This window comes from Pinus tabuliformis, chromosome X, assembly GCF_031772625.1.
Source record: "Pinus tabuliformis cultivar Carrire ecotype Pingquan chromosome X, CPIR1, whole genome shotgun sequence".
Classification (NCBI taxonomy): domain Eukaryota; kingdom Viridiplantae; phylum Streptophyta; class Pinopsida; order Pinales; family Pinaceae; genus Pinus; species Pinus tabuliformis.
In genome coordinates, this window is record NC_142308.1 from 271,053,114 (window position 1) to 271,056,893 (window position 3,780).

A 3,780-nucleotide genomic window follows, 5' to 3' on the forward strand; every position below is an offset into this window, starting at 1 on the left:
AATTCAACCAAAAAAATGAAAGTAAAAAGCATGCAAAAATTGTTTAAAAACTGAGACAAATATTTGAGCAATGAACACACGAAATCAAATTCAAAACACCCAAAGTAATCCTTAAAATGAAAATACTTGAATGAATGTTATGAAATCAACACTTAAATTGTAATTATGATTAAACTTCACTACCGGAATGAAAATGACTCATGTTTTCAATGTAGCACAAGAAGGACATCTCATCAAAACACTAATTCTTGAGAAACCATACCTTTCAATCCTTGAAAATGAAAAAATCTCAAGAAAAGTCCTTCACAACACCCGATCAAACACATAGAGACTGACTGGAGGCATAAACAAGTGTAATGAAACCTTAAAAAACCAAAAATTCAGATCTGCACTCTGTTTTGAATAGAAATCACGCAGGTAGAGAAACTTAAAGAAAAAATAAAAAAAATATCCAAACAAATCACAAAATTTGAAAGATCATTAACTTTTCAAGACTTAGATAAGGCTATCAAAAAGGTTCGAGAATAAAAAATCAAGGAGATGGAAGAGAACAAGATGTTCCCCAATATGGTCACCAATTGTTTATAGCAGAAAAATCCCTCTTACTGACAAGAGCGATCTCCCTAGATCCTAAAGGAAACTAGAAACAAACAAATAATCAAGCTAATTCCTTCCCTGAATATATCTTTTCTTGAATCATAAGCTAACAAGGTGAGAAATAGAAATTCATACCTTATTATGACATGCTTGATGAAGATCCCTCTTTGTGCTTTAGTGCAACTCCTCCATGCTTGAATATAGACTTGCACACATGGAAACAACAAAGGATCAAAGGCATATGCAACATAAATGATTCAATAATTCAAACTAGTGATCAAGGAGACTAGTAACAAACATCATTCCAATGGACAAATATAAATAACATAAACCATCCATGAAATTCATCAATTAATCCATTAAACAATGCAGTGAGAAGAAACACTTGTTTGTATTAATTTCAGAAACATAAAGGAGCTACACAACCTGTGCCTTGATGTTGTGAAGCTCCTCCCATTGATATCAATTCTCTCCAAGAATGATAAGCTCTCAAACCTGTTTCCCCCATCATAAGCTTACTCTCAGCATCCTCCCTCAATTCCCCCACCTATGGCTTGATTAATAGGCCAAAAGGATGTAGTTCGAGATCCACTAAAAATGGGATGAGGGCTCCTTGAAGAATGGGAATTAGTTCCATAAAAAATGAGGTTAAGATCAAATAAACATGAGTTCGAGGCTTTCTGTTGGGAATTATTTACCTAACAATGATTCTAGATCTCACTTTTTATTGATTTACCCACGCAGTTTTTAGTGGAAGGCAAAGTGCAGATCTGCGCAATTTATAGTGGAAGAAACAACACATGTGTGGATTATATCCAGAAAAACTGCGCAAATGATCAAAGGTTTTGTACCATGAGATCCAAAAATTCTACTTTATTCAAGGTATATAAGTTGTTGACTTGTAAGGGAGTGCTTCATGATACTTGGATGGATGGTGAGAGATCCAATTTTGATGATAATTTTTCTAATGCGGAAAATGACATGTAACAAATGCGTCCACAGAAAATAAAAGATTAAAAGCACATGAAAGGCACTCTGTAGATGTATCATGGTGTTGTATCACACTACGCACAGACGACAAGCCTATACACACTTTTGACCTTGACAAATGAGGAAGCATGCATAAAGAAGAAAATTTTCATTTCACAATATGGCTTGCTACATATGACTCCTCCAATACATGAGCGATAAGATTATGTGATTGTAGTGGAGGATGTGAAAGCTGTAGATCAAATTGATTTTAAATGTGCATGAGAGAGTGATGAGGAGACTGGGGTGATTCAATGAATTTATGATTAGAAGTAGAATTGACCTCAAGGCTACGAGAACCTGACATAACCATCAGCTTGGGATGAACTGCCTTGATAGCTTGAGGGGTTTCCACTTCATTAGAAGACGGATCATCGAAGGCTGATGGCTTAGAAATATCAACAGTAAGTGAATAAGAATCATGATCAAATGAATGAGTAAAAAGATCATGACAACCACGATTAGAAAATTTGAGATGTACATCGACATCCTCATGATCTAATGAATCATATAGAGGGGTTGATGAGAAACATAATTTTTCACCCTCTGAATTTTTGATAAATGAAAGATGAGAGATCAAGTGGATTCAAAAATAAATATTTGTCCTCTTTGTAATCAAAGGACGAACTAAAATTATGTGTGTTTTATGAATGATAAGAAGCCCGAGGATGAATTTTCACAAGAGAAATCAGAAATGGAAGAATCAAATAAGATGTCAGGATAGAGCAGATGAGGTGCGGAAAGAAGGAGGTCATCCTTCACTGTGGCTTGTTCTTCAGATTCCCACAAATACCGATAAAAAATGATAACATAGGCTGGCTTCTCAACACCAACTTCGTCGACAACTTGATCTTCGTGAACATCATATGTGGAATCCGGAATGGATGAAAACAACACATCAAAATCCGAAGGATCATCGGAACCAAAGGATGGAGGTTGAGAAAAATAGATCACGTGACAACCATCAGGGTTTCATTCCAAATCTTCATAGAAATCAAGAGAAAGTGGGGTGGGAGGAGGTGATAGTTCAATAGGTTGGTTCACAACTTCTCCTGCCTCATCCTGTGGAACTAGAGATGTTTGGCGAGAAGAGGACGGAGATTCACTCTGACAATGACCTTGTCTATCTTAGATTTGGAAGCTCTAACACTGCGGTATGATGGGAGGGGTTCGAATGATTCTAACTCATGTGGATTTTTAGATATGTGAAGAAGATACTAAAATATTTCTCTTATAAACTTCCAGTCAACTTCATCTTTCAGGAATTGAAAAGTGAGATTACAGAAGCGTTGCCAAAATTTCACAACAGATTCATCAGGTGCTTTGTAATTTGAAGATTTTGCGATTAAGTTCCTTATAGTCATAACAAAAGAAGGCACTTCCCAACTCTCTGATCATGTGATTGAAAGAGTGAATAGAGGTTGCAGGCAATGTGAGACACCATTGTTTAACACACCTTTCAAATGTGTAAGCAAACAACCCATATGAAATGTCACCTGAAGGGACTTGATTCCTATCACAAAAGCCTAAAAAGACAACCCCGTGTGTTAACAAGGCTATTCTTCCTTCACCATCATATTTAATTCGTGACAAGTCATTGATGACATCCTCTGACACTTCGAAATCATGAGCATGAGAAAAACATGCCGGAGTTGAGATTGTGATGTAAGTCATGAATGATGTGAAAAGATTCAAAATAGAATTTTAGGGCTCAAATTAGCATCTCGCCCTCTTTCTAGTGCTAGAAATGTTGACGGTGCTGGACTCACCAACATTCAAGGGGATCTTCCCAGTAAGAAGTCCCAACTAGACTTGAGACTGTTTGGAGTAGGAGTCCCAACAGTGGGTAGTAATGTAGTGCCTTGACTGCGGTAACGCGCAGAGATAAGTATGATGACTTTGGTCGGAAGCAATTGTGTGACCTTGCAGTGAGTCAAGTGAGATGCATGGGGGTTCTAACACATGAAGGGGAAAAGGAAGTGTGTCCCTTAGAAGCCTGTAATAGTACATAGCCTAAAAGGAACATACAAGCATAATGACATCACAAGATGGAAGCATAATAGTCCACAAACCAAAGTGACGGGTTAATCCAACAACACACCTTCAACCAGATTCATACAATTGCAAACAAAATAGTTCATAAGAAAATGTGTA